The sequence below is a fragment of the Balaenoptera ricei genome, chromosome 14 (assembly GCF_028023285.1).
Source record: "Balaenoptera ricei isolate mBalRic1 chromosome 14, mBalRic1.hap2, whole genome shotgun sequence".
NCBI classification, from domain to species: domain Eukaryota; kingdom Metazoa; phylum Chordata; class Mammalia; order Artiodactyla; family Balaenopteridae; genus Balaenoptera; species Balaenoptera ricei.
Genome location: NC_082652.1, coordinates 78,914,967 through 78,933,964, shown reverse-complemented (window position 1 = coordinate 78,933,964; position 18,998 = coordinate 78,914,967).

The following is an 18,998-nucleotide window of genomic DNA, read 5'->3' as shown; positions in this document are numbered from 1 at the left end:
CAATCCTTAACTCACTTTTGGACAGGAACATTACTCTCCTTTACTCCCTCTGGGTCTAGGGAGGAAGAGAGGCAGCATTAAAACTTGCTTTGTTATTCATACTGTGACTCTTTGTTTTGTATGTAAAGAGAATCTGGAACTAGAAAGTGACTGTTAAGCAAATCAACACGCTAGAGATTCTGACCGGGTTAGGTGGTCCGTGGTTGAACAGAGCTCTTCATATCACATCATTTCACAGGCTGACTGTCAACTTCTGAAAGAGCGCCTTGCTGGAGTCTTCCTGATTCAGTTCGAAATGCTTGGGATGAACACAAGACGTGGCTGCCTGCGACTGTCACGGCATCAGGAACAAAGTGACAGGTGATTTCCCCTGGGAGGGCTGGGAGCCCTTCCCTCCTCTGTCTCCTCACAGCATCAGGGGTGTCCTTCCTCCTGGTCAAAATTAACTCCTCAGACGGGCTCAGGAAACCATTTCCCTGCCTCTTCAGGGATCTACCATCTAAATCCCACCCTTCTCCTGTAGTATCAGTAACCCGTCTGTCCGCACTGTCCCTTCCCCATTTGAAAATACTGAAGATTCTCTCTAGAAACTGGTTCTTCCAGATATTAAAACATAAAGTGCAGATACAATAATTAAAATACCTTGGAACGGCAAAAGCAATAAACAGTAGTACAGATTCCAGAAACAGACCGAAGTGCATTCCGCAAGGTACTTGGTAGTCAGGTTGGCATTGCAAATCCATGGCGGAAAGAGCATCATTTAATAAATGGTGTTGGGACAACGATTTTGAAGATAAATAAATCCAGATCCCAACACTGCTCCTTAAGCCAAAAGAGATTCCAGATGAACCAAAAGTTTAAACATAAAAAAACATAAAACTATTTTTTTATATAAATTTATTTATTTATTTTTGGCTGCGTTGGGTGTTCGTTGCTGCACGCGGGCTTTCTCTCGTTGCGGCGAGCAGGGGGCTATTCTTCGTTACTGTGCGCAGGCTTCTCATTGCGGTGGCTTCTCTTGTTGCGGAGCACGGGCTCTAGGCGTGCAGGCTCAGTAGTTGTGGCACGCGGGCTCTAGAGCGCAGGCTCAGTAGCTGTGGTGCACGGGCTTAGTTGCTCTGCAGCATGCGGAATCTTCCTGGACCAGGGCTCGAACCCGTGTCCCCTGCATTGGCAAGCAGATTTTTAACCACTGTGCCACCAGGGAAGCCCAGCATGGGGCTATTTTGTATAGACTTGAGTGGGGAAAGCATTTCTAAGTAGGGTTACAAAATTCTCATATTTAAAGGAAAAGAGTATTAAATCTGTTGACATAAAAACATGAAATATATCTACATTAAACTGTAACGTTATTCAATAAGTAAATAAAGGTAAAGGGCAAACAACAAAAAAGTCCAAATGGCTTACTGAATTTGATTATTAATTCTAATATTTTATTTCTTTTCCAATATTTATACAGATTATTTAATCTTTTATTGCATTAGCTAGACCCTCCAAAGCAATGTAGAAGTAATAAGTATGTTGACATAGTAGGTATACTTGTCATATTTCTGATTTTAATTCAAATGACTTCTTTTGCACTGTAACTCTTGGTATAATGTTTGCTTTTGTGTTTTGGTAAAAGTTACTATACTTAAGTAGCTTTTATTTTTTAATGGATACTGAATTATCTCATGCCTTTTGAATACCTATTAATATGTGGGGTTTTTCTTTTAATTTGTTACTGTAATGAATTTTTATTTATAGATCTTTTTCAGTGTTGAACAATTCTTGCATTCCAGGATAAGACTACTCAACCTTGGTATGTTATTCTCTGATACAATACTGCATTTGACTTGTGAATAGTTTATTTGACTGTTCCTGAGTTGGATCCTTTATAATAAGCTGGTAAGTGTAAGTAAAGCATTCTTCTGAGTTCTGTGAGCCATTCTAGCAATTATCAAACCTGAGAAGGGGGTTGAGGGAACCCCCAATTTATAGCCAGTCAGTACAGGTGTAAGGGCAGCCTTGGAGGTCTGTGCTAACTCCAGGTAGGTAGTGTCAGAATTGAACTGAATCCAGAGAACTGGAAAATTGCTCGGTGGCAGGTCAGGGGGGCGGTGGGGGGCAGGAGCACCCACACACTTGGTGTCAGAAGTGTCATGGGTTAATATGGTTCAGAAGCCAGTTATCTCAGACGCCAGTAAGCTGGGGAGACAGCGCCCCCTCCACTTCCCCCGGGGCGCTTACGCAATACCAGCTGAAGTGGGGAAAGCAAACGAACCGCTCTCTCCCGTCTTTCTTCCTACTCCATTAGGAAAGCCTGGAGGCAGCGTTTGGTTTTTGTTTTACTCACACCCCAGGCAACTGGCTTCCACTCACTTGGAAGAAGAATTTCTTCTACCTCTGGAACTAGAAACTTTGCCTTGAATCCAACTCGTCCGGTCAATTTTACAACACCTAATTTTCAAATGAGAGCACTGAGACTTTGACATTTAAACCTAATTTTCCCAAGTTCGTACAGCAATGTGGTGTCAGAGCCTAACAGCTGTGCTCTCTGCTCAGTTACATTCAAGACAGTTTGCTTTAAGAAGGGATCTCTGGGCTTCCCTAGTGGCACAGTGGTTGAGAGTCTGCCTGCCAATGCAGGGGACACGGGTTCGAGCCCTGGTCTGGGAGGATCCCACATGCCGCGGAGCAACTGGGCCCGTGAGCCACAGCTACTGAGCCTGCGCGTCTGGAGCCTGTGCTCCGCAACAAGAGAGGCCGCGGTAGTGAGAGGCCCGCGCACCGCGATGAAGAGTGGCCCCCGCTTGCCGCAACTAGAGAAAGCCCTCGCACAGAAACGAAGACCCAACACAGCCAAAAATAAATAAATAAATAAATAATTTAAAAAAAAAAAAAAAAAGAAGGGATCTCTGCTTTCAGGGACCACTACTCCATCACCCCCCCTCCATATAAGGCCTTCAGTTATTCTCCCCCCACACATACCTATCCCTAAATTCACCCACATTTGGAAAGTTCCTCTGGTTCAAAATTTCGTTGGGAAGGCTGATGTTCTCAAGTGCTGTTAGAGCAGGGGAGAAGAAAGAGAACCTCCCCTTGAGCATGAACGGAGAACTAGAAGGTTGGCAAGGGCAGGGCGTGCTTAGTCTTCTGGATGTGTCCTGACAGACCCGACAAGAACTCTTTGTGAAAAGTCAAAGGAGAGAAGGTCCCGTGGTAAACAGCTGTGTCCTCCCCTCCCCCAATCTTATTCACCTACCTCCAGAAATAAGTTTTATTCTGACTCGGCCCCAGGATTTGAGTCACGGACACACCCACACATACTTGGCAAGTCTTGGCCTAGATGTTCTGCCCGCTCAGACCTCTAGCCTTCTCTAACTGCTTGGAGATTAAGCTTGGTCTTTCTCACCGATCACATGGTTCTTTTCTCTGTTAAAACAACAACACTGCAGCTCAGAATAAAATTGCCGCACGCTGCTTCGTGTGGCCCATGGGGCAGGTCTGGAGAACTGGGCAAGACATCCAGGGCGGTGATGGGACAATGGGTTTGAAGCGTGGGTCTTTCCTAAAGCAGGGGGATTCTGAGGCACCTGTTAGGAAGCGTACCTGGACTTGTGGGTCTCCAAGACTGGTGCTCATTTTCTTGTTTCGGCCTCTTGTGCAACTGTCCTCATTTTTTAAGTTAACATGTTAGCTTTCTTCACAATGATAGTTTCCACTCTTCCTGAAAAATGTGATGCCAATGCAGAAAGACATTGGCAGCTTTATGTCCACAGACAGTAATAATACCTTGCTAGGAATGGATAACAATAATAGCAAACACTTATGTAATACCTACTATATGCCAGACACTGTTTTAAGTTCTTCCCATGTATTAACTCGTTTCATCCACACAGCAACCCTAGAAGGTCAGTCCTGCTATTACCCCTGTTTACAGATGGGAAAACTGAACCACAGAGAGGTTAAGTACCTTGCCCAGTGTCTCACAGCTAATGAGTGATGGGTTCAAAACCAGACTTTATACTCTTCGCTACCACACAATTCCTGCTTCTCAGATGATTTATTTCTGAACAGAGCTCAATAGTCTCAGACATCAGTGGAAGCAATAGTCTCAGACATAGTCTCAGGCATCAGTGGAAGTACAAGCAATAGTCTCAAACATCAGTGGAAACCATCATTCAGACCACAGGAGCCTCCCATTCTCCAACGGTTATGACGGGTCCCAAATACAAACACAAAAAATGTGAGACAGGCTTTTGGTCAACTACTCATTTCTGAACATCTTCACAGCAGTAAATTTGTGAGAAAAAAAAAGAATGGAGGAAATTAGTGTGCACACGGATTTTGAAAAATTATTGGGAAAAATGGAATTCTGTTTAAGAAATGCAGTTGACTATTTTCTGAACTGGTTTATAGAGACTCAAAACAACATAAGTCTCCTCTATAAAAGATCTAATATCCTTCATAACAGAAAATAATAATTTGTGCATTATTTATTTTTATGAAGACAGTTCTCTGAATCTCTGTTTAATTATAAACACAAACATAGAACAACAACCAAAAAAAACTACACAAATTTCAAACCATGAGACATTTACCTAAAAAAAAGGTAGGAAGATTGTTTTTCCCTCCCTGACTCTCTGATCTAGCGTCCCTAACTTCCAGGAAAAAGGAGATAGCTAAACCTTCTATTAAATAGGTACTAATTTTGAATATGATTTTTTTCTTTTCAATTTTTTCACTGTGGTATGTACCATATATATTTAAGAGTGTTTAAAACAATTTAAAGAATAATTATAAGTGAACACTTGTGAAACCACAACTCGTGACTAGATTCTGGGCCAGGGAATATAGCTGGAAAAGTACACATCACTTCCACCACGGACAGACCTGCCCACAGAGAGCTCCCAGGGGGGATTCTCCAATCTCTCTCCCCTCATCTGTTCTCAGGATTATGCTAAAGTGACTGTATTAGTTAGCTCAGGCTGCCTTAACAAATACCACAGACGGGATGGCAGAATTTTTTTTTCTCACAATTCTGGAAACTAGAAGCCCTAGATCAAGGGGTCAGCATGTTTGCTTTCTCCCGAGGCCCCTCACCTTGGTTTGTGTGGCTTCTCGCTGTGTCCTCTTGTGGTCTTTTGTCTGTGCATGTACATCCCTAGCGTCTCTTTATGTGTCCAAATTCCCTGTCCTTATATGGATTGGATTAGGAGTCACCCTGAGAGCCTCCTTTCAACTTAATCACCTTTTTAAAGGTCCTAGCTCCAATACAGTCACATTTTGAGGTACTAGAGGTTAAAGTTTCAACATATGAATGGGCAGGGGGGGAAACAATTCAGCTCATAACAGTGACCTTGAAGCGAAAAGATGGCAGAGCCTCAACATGGAAGGATCCTGGGTCCCTGAACCACCCCTTGGAAGAGAGAAGACTAGAGGACCTCTCAACCAGGAACATCAGCATTAGACTTTATGTGACCAACAAATGAAATTTTCATTTTGCTAACTCAGACTTTGGGATTGTTTATAACAGTGAGCTTACACTGAATAATACTCAAGTGAAAGAAAACTCATCCATCCCCTACTGAGTTTATCTCATGAAATCTGGTATTAATATACTAGCTTCAGGTGATGACAAAAGAGTGCAAACAAAGAGAACTGATTCTCAAGTTGTATCCTCTCAAATTGATTTGGTGAAATTGACCACACACATTAGGCTCTATAATGAATTAAAACATTAATTAACGCTAAATCATATGAATAATTCATACTAAATTTTCTTTAAGTGCAACAAATAGTTCTGGTCTTTATGTGTGCCTGAAAGCATCGCAGAATTAACACTTCTGAATTAGTTAATCTGCAGGTGTTTGGGAAATGGATCAAGCCTCACATTCTGATGGCTTTACGATCTCTCCTAGGTCTGTTGAAGTGACGACTGGAAACAGAGGGCCTGCCAACACCCAATATTCTTCTGTTCAGAGGCAGTAAATTAGAATTTTAAGAGAAGAACAAAAGGAACTAGAAAGGCACCTCCCTGACAGTTTAAATGTCCTCCGCTGCTGAAAGGAGGATTTTCCACAGTGAGCTGTAAGAAGATCCTGAGCACTGATTTGGGATACAGGCAAGTGATGCTTATGGACAGTCTCCTTGAACGAAAGGACACCTAAGGCATGTAGGAGATGAAGGATGCTCATGAAGAAAGCCGGAAGTCTGGAGGTCCCACAGAAGCTCCCTCACAGCTCCCTGGTGCTGGAGACAGACAGTGGGACTACAGCTGACCCTGCTACTGTCCACACCTGCTCCCTGGTACCCAGCCTCACTGATCTCTCCCCTCTTCAGGTCTTCTCTGTCTCGGGCAACTTTATCTCATCTTCAGTGGTGGGAGAACTGGCTCTGCTTTACCATCTCTTCCTCCAAATCTTCTTTATCTTACACCTGGTTGTTGGCTTTTGAAACCAAAACCACGAGTGTTTTCTTGTTTCTCTGGTTTTGTTAAGACAGTTCTGCCTAGACTCAACAGAGCTTGGTTTCTGTCTGCCCACCAGAAGGAAGCTCATGAAGTACCCCACCAAAAACCCAGTCAATATATCACAGCATCTCCCTGCCATGCTATCAAAATAAAGAGCTGGAAAAATGTCACCCTCATTTATATTCGGTTGGGGAAGAAAACAGTGAAAGAAACCTGCAACTTATCTAAGGAAACATTTACAGCCAAAGACAACCTGTCCTCCTGTGGGAACTCTCAGCAAGGAATCCTATAGGAGGATGGGGTCACACTGCACAGAGAAACTGCCTGCCATCAGGTAAAATGAAACACTCCTCAGAGACAGCATGAAGTTTACAGGTTACCAGGCACTGGTGTCCTCTTGCAAAAGAAGCGTGGCCCTGTTTGGTGGCATTCCATAGGTGCATGTCATCTAGGGTGTTCAAGTCTGAGCTACAAGCATGGAAAAAGAGCTTCCTGTTTAGATGACAAGGCAATATTTAGCAAGGTTTAGGAATACTACATTTGACATAGAATTAAACATTTGCCAGTCCGGGATGGCTTTTTCCCTTCTGTTTCACAGCAGGTTGAACAAGATAAAAGTCAACCTTATAGAATGTTTAAAGCATTAAAAAGTTGAAATGATATACAAGTGGTCAGGCCTCAAGACCAGAACATTCGACAAGGCTCTTATCGTTGTGAGACATTTTACATTTGAGAGTATCAGGAAGTGACAGGTGACTATCAGTATTTTGGCCGCAGCTGAGAGTATTATTTAGGGTGGGTGGAATCCTCAATTTTTTTCACCCTTTCTTTGAAGATGGAAGGCTCTGAAAAAGACCAGAGGATCTTCCTCAGATTCAGAAACAGCCAAGGATCAGCATAAACATACACAAAACAGCACTAAGAGCTGTTTTCTGACACTGGGCTTAGTCCAGGGAATCTGAGCAGGAGATGGTAAATGTTGCTGAGATGGATTTTGGTGGTTTGGCTGGTTGGGTAGGAGGGCATTTGATTTGGTTTATTGCTTCATACAATGCATAGAATAGGTGGCCAATCACAGGACAGTTAGCCAAGATCATGAATCTTTGATAGGAGTTAAGGAATTACTCATCCCCCATCCCTCCCCCTCCCCCCTGACATTTTCTCCATGTGGGAACTAGCATCAGGAGAATGAGTGACGTTGCAAGTTCTCCCAGCAAGTTCATTGCAACACTTGGACAAGAACCTGGTTCTCCTATCTCTGAGCCTAAGGTTCTCCCCACTTCAAACTCATTGCCTCTGTGATGGTCGTGGGCTTTATCATAAAAGTCACCAACCGGCCATGAGCCAAGACATCTTCCTTCACCACAAGCATGCCTTCTGCATGATGGCCCGGCTATCGATGTAGTTTGCACAATGCAAACTCATGTGAAGGACAATACCACAACCGTGCGAAGTTCTGAGACAGGAAGCTGGATGCACCGCACATAGTAGGTGCTAAGTAGTTTATTAATGAATAAATCAATACGCGAATAAGGTATGGTGTGTTGTCAGGGCATTAGACACACAAGGAGCAGCCCTTGATGTATTATGTATTTCTTAGGTCTAATATACTTCAAATACTTGGCTGACAACACTAAACTTACTAAAGATGCTAAACATAGACCCCAGATTCGGCTCACTCTCGTGTTCAAACACTTTCAAGTCAAGCATCAAAATTCAATATTGTAAATCATCTATGCTTCAGGTTTTTTAAAGCGTCAAAATTCAGAATATACAGGATGAAATGAGGGCTGTAATGAAAAGATTTTGTCATTAAAATACTCTTAAAATTATATTAAAACGTGAAAATTGTTTTCAACATATTGAGTGATTATTTTTGCAACTACCATTATAGGTAAATTTCTCCCCCTTTTTTATACCTTTCTGCATATTCTGAATTTTTAAAAAATTTTTATTGGAGTAGAGTTGATTTACAATGTTGTGTTAGTTTCAGGTGTGCAGCAAAGTGAATCAGTTATACATATACATATATCAACTCTTTTTTAGATTCTTTTCCCATATAGGCCATTACAGAGTATTGAGTAGAGTTCCCTATGTTATACAGTAGGGCCTTATTAGTTATCTATTTTATATATAGTAATGTGTGTATGTATGTATTCTTAATTTTTTAAGATTAAAAATGTAATTTAAGAATAGCAGACTAGTATACCAAACCAGTGACTATAACAAAAAAGAAGCAGACTCACAGATATAGAGAACAAACTAGTGGTTACCAGTGGGGAGAGGGGAGGGAGAGGAGCAACATAGGGGTAAAAGATTAAGAGATACAAACTACTATGTATAAAATAAACTGCAAGGATACATTGCACTACACAGGGAATATAGCCAATATTTTACAACTGTAAGTGAAGTACAACCTTTAAAAATTGTGAATCACTATATTGTGCACCTGTAACATATAATATCGTACATCAACTATACTTCAATTTAAAAAAAAAAGGGAAAAAGCAGACTATGTTGAGAATTAACTGAAAAGGGTAAAGTATGGTAGTGGCTGTCGCCTGTCAGGTCCTAGGTCCTGGTGATACGGCAGACACAGAAGGGCCACGGCCCCTCCCCTCAGAGGCCCTCCATTCTAGAGTGGGTATCGGAGTGTTAAAAAATCAACAAATCTATATCAAGTGGTGAAGAAGGATAAAGCAGGGCTGGGGTCTGGCGAATGATGGCACAGGTTTTAAAAGGACACTCACAGAAGGCTTCTCTGATAAGATGCTATTCAAGCTGGGTCTAAAGGGACAAGCGAGGGACAAAGAGGGGGACCATTTAGGGGACCCTGACAGTGATCCAGATGAGGGATGACGGCGGCCCTGACTGCAGGAGAACAGAGAAGGGTCATCCTCAGAAGGCACAGCTGACAGAATTGCCAATGAAGCGACAGAATGTGAGATGAAACAGAACAGGAAGGTGCCCTGGCGGCGTCAAGACACCTGAGTTTGGCCTGCGTGCGCTTTGCTTCAGAACTAGCCAGCTAAAACCCAGGTATCTTGTGAAAGATGAACGCAGCTGCACTTTTCTGAGCACCTGTTACTTTTCAACACACCATCCTCAGCTTTCCCTTGTCTAGATTCACAACCGTCCCGTAATCTCCATTTTAGAGCTGAACAAAAAGGAATCTTGGACTAAATAAATCAGCCACAGTCACACCACAGGTGAGGGATAGACTGAGACTAAAATGGGCATTTTCCAATGTACCTGGGTGGTTCTTCCAGAGGCGGGTGACTTCCAGATAACAGGGACCACATGTTCTAGCATTTGTATTCTCCACAGTGCCCAGCAAAGCATCTGGCTTCTCACAGTGCTTGTTGAACTAATTCCCCACTGGGAGAGGCCACGAGCAGCTCCATCATGAAGACCAAGGACACGGGCTTTGGACTCAGTCGGATCTGAGTTCTGTCTCTACCTCTGCATCTATTCTTTTGACCGGGCAGGCTTCCAAACCTTCTAACCTTCAATTTCTCTCCTGTTAAAAAAAAGTGGGGATAATCATACTTGGCCCTGAGAGTTGTTGGAAAGATTAAATGAAATTATACTTACAAGGTGCTTAATGCAGGAGCTGGCACACATCAAGCAATGGGAAAGGGTAAACTGTTATTAAAGCAGGGACCTGGAGGCAGTATTTAAACCCTCCCCGTTCCCCAGCCAACAGTACAGGTCCTATCAAACCTCTTATAAGACCCTGTTGCTTAAAATAAAGCAACCGGGGAGGTCTCTGGTGCTCAGCTACACTCAGCCCCACCCTGGAAGGCCCCCGCAGTGTGACTGAAGAACGCGGTCTGAGTCATCCCAGCTGCCAGCAGGGCAATTTTAAGTCCCACAGGGCCCTGTGCCTGACGAGATCCACAACACCCCACACCCAGCTTTCCTGCCTGCGGAGAGATAAATGACAAAGGGGAAAACCGCGTGTGTTTCTGGGTGTCTGGACAATCAACTAGGGGACAGGGTCTTATCTGAGCCTCTATCCAGCTTTGATTTACGTATCGATGGCAGAGAGACCCCTGGCTTCTACACTACCAGCCTGCAGAGAAAAGCAGAGAAGTGTGGCTCATTAGATTATTTGTGTGGGTAGCTCATTAAACAATGAAAGCCATTTCCATATCTGACATAAGAAGCTGAAATCCTTTTCAATTCTGTTAACTTACCTGTTTGTTTGTTCCCCTTCACTAGCTCGTTTAAAAAAAAAAAAGACACTTCCTGATAATTACCCTGCTGAGTCACCCAACAGCTGTGGCCCATTTTCAGGATAGGATCAACAGGTCTTTGAACAAGTTTACGTTCGATGCCCCATCCTCATCACCTTCCTAGTGGTGGGGATGGTTGCTTGGACTCCCCCTGTCTCACTGCAGCCCCTTGGAAGCTATGCAGTGTCCTCCTCTTTTGTGCTCATTCTTCCTGCTTGCATAATGGTATAGGGAGAGGAGGAGAGAAGCCTCAGGAACCAGTCCCCCTCTCTCCCCTCACACCCTGTGCAATGGCAGAATCCACCAGAGGCTTACAGGAAATTCTTGAAATATACACCAGAAGAATCTCAAATCATAATACTCATGGGGCTCAACATTCTCTAGTTCATCATGCATTTATTCTTGTTGTTTCCTCTGAGAGAAATAAGCTAGTTAACTTCTCGTTCTTTAAGATTCATTGTGGCGGTGGACAGACTTTTAAAATGGATCTCAAAAATACCCAGTTCCTGGTATTTATGCCCTAGTAATCCCGTCCCCTTGCGTGGAACTTGTTTCTAATATCGCAAAAGTGATGGGATGTCTCTTCCATGATTAGGTTATAAAGACTGTGACTTCCGTCTTGTTCTCTCTCTCTCCGTCTCTCTCATTCTTCTCCAGTACTTGCTCTGATAAAGTAAGCTGGAGAGGCTCATGTGGCAAGACATTGAGGGTGGCCTCCAGCCAACCACCAGTTAGAAACTGATGTCGTCAGCCCAACAACCATATGAGAGAGCTTGGAAGTAAATCCTTCCCCACTTGAGCCTTCAGATGCGACCATGGCTGTAGTCAACACCTTGACTGCAGCTTTGTGAGATACCCTGAAACAGAAGATACAGCTACTCCGTGCCTAGACTCCTAACCACAGGTAGACTGAGATAATAAATGTGTATTGTTTAAAGCTACTAAATTTGGGGGTAATTTGTTACAGAGAAATATATAACTTATACACTCATCTCAGGCAACCTCTATTCCATGAAGATTTCAATACCTCCTGCCAAACACACACACACACACACACACACACACACACACACTCTTTGTGAGTCTCAGAGCTCCCTCAGCACTTTGTGCTCACCCCTTAGCACAATACTTAAAATATTAATTGTAATCTTCTGTTTTTGTCTTGGTCTCCCCACTAGAGAGACATGTGTTCTTTACATCTGTAGTATCAAATGTAGTCCTTGGCACATATGATCAAAATTATTTTATGGATGAATGAATAAATAAATGAATGAATGCCATTTTGCTAAGTGATGCAGGGGATTGAAAAATAAATTAGATCTCTGTTCCACCTGTAGGAGCTTATAATCAAGTTGGAGAAGCAGACATAAAATTAACATAAATGTGAATGAAATCAGTGTTGTGTCATGATAAGAAAAATGTGCTATGGAAACATAAAAGATAGGCTGTCCTTTCTGACTGGGGAATCTGAAAATACTTCTTGAGGAAATGACTTTTGACATTGGCCTTGAAGGATAACAGAGCTTTGAGCAGCAAAGATGAGAAGGAAAGGAATCCAAAATTAATGAAAACTATAAACAAATCCTAGAAAGTCAAGAAATCTAGCTGGAGGACAGAGTCAGGCTAGTGCCCACGAGGAGAAGCCAGATGGAGATGAAAATTGGAAGTCAATTAGCTTAAAGGGGCACGTGAGGTCATTACTCTTAGAGAACATGTTGAAAGCAGAACCTTGGGAAACTGACATTTAAAAACCAAGAGGAAAGAGGAACTTGCTACGAGTTTAGAGGACTTTACATAAGTTTGAAGGAGGAGGTGAGTCTCAGAGGTTGGACATGATGCAACATAAAAAGAGGCCTTGGGATGTGGCAGTTGGGTTGCTAGTGACCTTTAAGAAAACAGTACCTATGAAAAAGTGGAGATGGAAGACAGATTACAAAATGATAAAAATAGAGTATGTTTGAGGACACCAACCAAGGAAGAGTAGCCTTTGGAGAAGCATCCCAGTGATAACTTGGTAGACCTCCTGTTAAGATTTTTGAGTCTCTGGTGATTTTGATAGTGAAAAAACTCATCTAACAAACAACATCTTTATTTGAAATAAAAAATACCTGACCCTATCAATCTGTCTATACCTCTACCAGTAATATGCCAACATAATTACTATCAATTTATAATGTCTTGCTTTTTGGTAGTTCAAGTACTCACTTTTTATTCCAAACAGCAGTTCATTGGGATATTAATTTGCCTACTTTGGGGACTTTGCTCTTCCATGTACATTATGATTAAAATTGCAGTGGATCTATAAAAACTTTGCAAAAGAATTAAAATTAAATTCATCATTTAATTAGATTTTCTTGAACAGTTTTCAAAAGTTTTTAAACTCCATCACAATCTTGCATTCTTTCTGGATTCTTTTCTTTACTCTTTTTTTGCCTTATAAATTATCCCTATTTTCTAATTGTGTTAGAAGTATATTTCTGGTGTACAAAATAGAGTTATGCACTTTAATGCTATATCCAGCCAACTGCTGTAGTCTCATTCATTTTAATAGCTTACATTTAGATTGTCTTGTATTTTCTATGGTGACAATCATGTTATCTGCAAATAAATGACAATTTTCTTCCTTTATAACTCTTTTATTTTTTCTGATTTTACTGCGGCGACTGGAACTCGAATAGAACCTTGAATACAAGCTCTGAAAAAAAAACAAAACTGACCCTACCTGACATTTTTCTTTTCTCTAGTGAACAACTTCACAGCTTATAACTGTTAATTCTGGACCATTTGTAAATGTTTCATCTGGTTTTGCTCATCTGTGTCCTCAACTAAACTGTAAAGTCCCTAAGTCAGGGAGGCTGCTTTCTGCATCTCTTCACTCAGTATGTACTTAATAATTCCAGTAAAACCATGATAACATTCACTTTTCGTAAACTCTCTGTAATCCCCCAGAGTATTTTTTTCAGCAACCATTTATTAGGAGTTTACTAACTGCCAGGCCCTGAGCTGAGAGCTTTGCATTCAGGATCTCTTTTAATCCCCTTATGAACTTTCTGATTCCACAGGGCTGGGAGTTATGACTACCACTCTCTTACAAATGAGCCAAAAGTGGGAAAAAGAAGTGGGATATAGATTACTTAGATGGAGAGCCTCGGAGTTAAATCGACTAAAGATACACGTGTAAGCACACTACAACCACACAAGGGTGACCAACTGTCCTGGGCTCGCCCAGAACTGAGGCCATTTCCAGGACATGAGACTTTCAATTTTAAAACCAGGTAGTCCGGGCTTCCCTGGTGGTGCAGTGGTTAAGAATCCGCCTGCCAATGCAGGGGACAGGGGTGTGAGACCTGGTCCGGGAAGATCCCACATGCCATGGAGCAACTAAGCCCACGTGCCACAACTACTGAGCCTGAGCTCTAGAGCCCGTGAACCACAACTACTGAGCCCGCAAGGCACAACTACTGAGCCCGCACGCCTAGAGCCCGTGCTCTGCAACAAGAGAAGCCACTGCAATGAGAATCCCGCACACCGCAACAAAGAGCAGCCCCCGCTCGCTGCAACTAGAGAAAGCCTGTGCGCAGCAATGAAGACCCAACACAGCCAAAAATAAAAATAAATAAAGTAAATTTAAAACCAGGTAGTCCCAGGCACACCAGGACCAGAGAACTTTCCATAGTCTTCAGGGATGAAACAATAAAATGTTGCAATGATAAAAGGGGCCAGGAGCTGTGTGCCTTCAGGAATATTTATTATGAAGAGAATTCCAACGTAACTGTAATATGATTTGGGTTGAAAATTATAGCGGAGTATGTTTCCAAACAGGTAGAAATATGCACTTTGTCATTTCACCAGCTTATTCTTGGAAAAGTGTGGTTGACCAGTAAGCCACACCTAGAGCATATTGCCACCCTTTTCCCTCCTTTATGTTAATTAAAACCTGGAAGAAAAGCCAGATTTATCATCCTGGCTGGTACTTTCTCAGGGCCCCAAGGAGTCATCTGTGAAGTATTAGCCTGACTTCCTCATATTCTTCTATTTTGAAAATTAAATAAAAGTTTTAGTCTTGATTTGCTAATTCTCACAAATCTGTCCTTTTTGATGTGACACCAGTAAAAACTTCAAAAGGAGGAAAGGAGACTTTTTCTCACTTTAGTTACAGGTGCTGTATTGTGTTGCAAGTCTCTTTTTTTCAAGTTGGGATGTTTTTCCTCCTCTTCTCTCGGATGAACTGATTAATGTGTATGCTGCCTGAAGACAGAGGATCTGGGAATCTCTTACTAAAAAGTAACCTTCATAAAACCAGAGGATTTCATAATCCACACAACCACCCATTGCTCCCTGCCTCTCCACCACTAGTCCGAATGAATCAACCAGGACCCAGACTGGTTAGTTTCGATGTTCTCCATTGTTTGGTTTTTTAATAATGGCGGCACCAATTTCTTCTTCCTTCCTAATTACTGCTTAGCTTTGCTGAAATCGGGCAGATACTGCAGGCAGCCAACTAAACACACAAATTGCTGTTTTGACTGGATTCTTTGAATCGTTTTCTTTCCCATTACAAATAGCTCCTGCAGGTCTGGCTCAGTAGGTGCTTGTTTGGGCGTTAGCTGGTAAAAAGCGAGCCAGTGGGGAGTGTATCTTTCAGAATTAATTCCACACTTGTCCAACACAAAATCCCTCCCAGGGTGCGATGCGGCATCGCCCTCCCTGCTGGCTCACCCAGGTTTCTTGGAATAATGTGAGCCAGCTTCCCGAGGTTGCATATGCATCGCTGGAGGTTGGGGAGCAATCGGCAGCAGTGCTGAGCTAAAGGAATTCCAGCTGGTGAGGCACTTATCGGTATTTTTCATTTATCAGCTGGTTTAATAATCAACCTTCAACCCTCGAAAAACTCAGGGGTAGAAAACCTGGCTGAAGGCACTGGGCTGGAAAACAACTAGCTTTGCTCTGAAATGAGGACCCTCGCCTAACCCATCCTGCTGGCAAGAGAGGAGAGCTTTGAGGTCAGAAAGGCACAAGTTCAAATCCTGTGTCTTCCACTCATTTGCCAGTTAACTTTGGGGAAATTGCTGATTCGCTGAAGCAGCTGCCTTCACTATAGAATAGGAAAGATTATCGTATTTTCCAATAGAAAGATTGTAAGCACTAAGTGAAATAATAAGACTACTGTTTCTAAAATGTCAGGCCCATCATGGGTGATCAGTAAATGGTATTTATCTTGAGGAAGTTTTGTTCACAGAAGGACAGACTCAGAGTAGCCCTGTGGAAACCCTACGGGTGGACGCCACTCAAGTTCCCTAAAGGCAGGACTTGACCTCTGTCCTCCAAATGAACAAATTTTCAGTTTCATCTCAGAGGAGAGCCCGCACTTCAGAACCCCCCAGTTGAAAAGAGCCTTATCCAAATCTAGTCCAAACTAACTCTTGAGGCGATATTGTGTAAATCAGAACCGGAGTTTTTATATGAATACGTGAAGGGGCTTCGGGAGATTGAATAGTATTGATGAAACCTAATACGTACGAGGGGACAATAAATGTTCCGCCATCGCTGAGAGGTTACAAATTAAAAGCAGATGGCCCCATCAAGGGAAAAACTGCCACTTCCTCTCCGGCTCCACCACTGCCCTACCGCCTTCCTTCAAAAGGTTTCATTTTAGTCTAATAATCTTAATTGGGCAAGATCTTCCATAGCTTGGTAAAGAAGCTAATATCTAACCCTCCGTTTTGAAGCTAAAGTTAAGGACATTCACAGAGCGTGACTGAGCCAGACATCAGGCACTTTCTTACCTCATTTGATTCTCAAGATGGTTTGAAATAGGTACATTTTACACCATTTTATAAGAAAATAGAAATCAAGTAATTTATCCAGAGTTCCCCCAAGAGTAAGTGGTAAAGTAACTGACTGATTTGAAAGTCAGGAGCCAATGACAGTTGTGGGCGGAGGAACTTTGTGGTTTTGACAATAGCTGGGTGAAGATGTGAAACTGGAAATGAACAAATCTCAGAAGCTCCGTCAGAGACCATTAGGGAGAGAGCATGACAAAAAGGAGAGAAGACTTTTTCTAAAACACTAGAAATATCAAGGGGTTATTTTGTTTATTCTATTTTCAACCCAAACCCAAGCCCAGGCTCCATGCCCTGCGCAGTTTGTAATCACAGAGTAGAGAGGACTGCAGAAAGCAATCTAGGACCCGGACTTCTAAGTAAAGGAACCCCAAATCCCAACCTATAACTCTCATTAATTCTCTGACTTTTCTGGTGTTCTAAAAAGTAGCCAATTTGGAAGAAGACAGTAGGTGGGTGTGACCATCTGACTCTGAATTTGTTAAAGCAATTTCTGAAAGCCCTTAAAAAGAGAAGCTCCAGTTAGTGCCTGGATTGATTGACAAAGGTTTTGCTCTTGAACCATGACCTGTTACGTAAGAATGCTCAGGTGAATAATTCAAAAAGAGTCATGTACCACAATGTTCATTGCAGCTCTATTTACAATAGCCAGGACATGGAAGCAACCTAAATGTCCATCATCGGATGAATGGATAAAGAAGATGTGGCACATATATACAATGGAATATTACTCAGCCATAAAAAGAAACGAAATGGAGTTATTTGTAGTGAGGTGGATGGAGTTAGAGTGTGTCATACAGAGTGAAGTAAGTCAGAAAGAGAAAAACAAATACAGTATGCTAACACATATATATGGAATCTAAGGGATAAAAAAAAAAAAAAGAGGTCATGAAGAACCTAGTGGCAGGACGGGAATAAAGACACAGACCTACTAGAGAATGGACTTGAGGACATGGGGAGGGGGAAGGGTAAGATGTGACAAAGTGAGAGAGTGGCATGGACATATATACACTACCAAACGTAAAATAGCTAGTGGGAAGCAACCGCATAGTGCAAGGAGATCAGCTCTGTGCTTTGTGACCGCCTGGGGGGGTGGGATGGGGAGGGTGGGAGGGAGGGAGATGCAGGAGGGAGGAGATGTGGGAACATATGTATATGTATGACTGATTCACTTTGTTATAGAGCAGAAACTAACACACCATTGTAAAGCAATTATACTCCAATAAAGATGTTTAAAAAAAAAAAAGAATACTCAGGTGATTACACAGCCAGGTGTGTTCTGTCAGGTGACCCCCAACTATGTTCAGCCTCATATAAGAAGCAGCCCTGACAGAGTGACACCACTATCAGGGAAGCCAGAGCGCATGGGGGATTCTCATTTCCCAGAAAATACAAGTCCAAGAAGTTCCTGCACAGCTTCCTGCAGGACTTAGAATCAATGCTGGGGAGAAGAATCTGGATGATAGTTGTTTTTTTGTTTTGGTTTTTATGGGGGTTTTGGCTTTTTACATCCACTCTTACTTCTTTTAGCAAATCCTTCAGTTCTCTCTTAATACTGTCTGAAATGAGGTGGGCAGGTAGGACTAGGGGTGTGATGGGAGACCTTCTTCAGAGCCCTTTGTCACCCCATTATCTGTTTCACACCACGAGGAACTCTGAAGATCTGGGTCTCTTGATTTCAGAGGAATAACTCTGGCTTAGACAGGCTATCTCACTCAGGGTCACACAGCTCAGTAATGGTTTTGCCTTGAGAGTCTGGCTCCAGCATTCCCAAGTGGGGTGTTCTTTGCATCTCATCACACCCCATTACCATTCTCTTTTCAAGGTGTCAGTTATCTCCTGGGGCATCTTTCTCTCTGTCAAAGGTTTGAGGAGTTTGACAGGATTCTCACCATTTATGCTGTTCCTGCCCAGTGTTGTGTATGTATGTGGGCAGAGTTATTGCAAGGGATTAAAAACCCCAAATCACAGGTCCCAGCGTCTTTAGAGAACTTGCTTCATTCATAGATACATGATAGATGATGGATATATAGATACTTTTCAAATATATAGACTTTTGAGATTTTCTTTTAAATATAAGTACAAATCAAAAAGTATTTTTTAATTCATAGTAGCTATTTGTTGGTCAACAGATAAAATTATGTGGACATCATGCGAATTTTCTGACATTAAAATAGAGCTCTCAGAAAACAATTCTCATACCTGAAGATTGTGAAGTGTGCCTTAGCCTTCCTGTGTGATGCCTTATACAGTATAAAAGAGCATCAAGGGTACTTTAGCAAAACTAATTAACACCAGCGGCTCAATTCTGGTTATGCAAACAGGCCTAGGGACACGGCCACGGACAAAAGTTCCTCTTCCAGTGACCCTCACATCAAATCACACATTGACCCCACCCTTTATGAAGCCAATCTCCCCTCCTGCTCCAGTTCTGTAGCTGTCATCTCCCGTTCACCTTCCTCC